Raw genomic sequence first — 373 nt, 5'->3', positions numbered from 1 at the left:
TTCTTGTTTTACTGATTTGGCACTAGGTTTGCAAAAGCTCAAGGGATCCTGTCCGGAGTCCGTGGCTTGTGCTCTGACTCCAAAGGGAAGGGGATGGGCAGCCAGACTCATTCCCGGTGCATGTTAGGAGTAAGTGGGCTGTGTGGGTTTCGAGCCTAAAAGTCCCAAAGGTCCCTCGAGCCCCTGCACAGTGCAGACACGCTCACTTGGGGATCCATCCCCGTGACAGGCTCCTCCATTACGCTTCGCCCACAGCTTCAAGGTAAGGAAGCTAATTCTTGGGTCTGAGGTCCTTCCTGAGTGACGTCAAGCCTGATTTTTAGAGATGCTGAATGTGCCCGGGTCCAACTCACGTCAATGGCAGAGCTGGGTG

Source organism: Haliaeetus albicilla, chromosome 26 (assembly GCF_947461875.1).
Source record: "Haliaeetus albicilla chromosome 26, bHalAlb1.1, whole genome shotgun sequence".
NCBI classification, from domain to species: domain Eukaryota; kingdom Metazoa; phylum Chordata; class Aves; order Accipitriformes; family Accipitridae; genus Haliaeetus; species Haliaeetus albicilla.
This window is presented reverse-complemented; position numbering follows the sequence as displayed.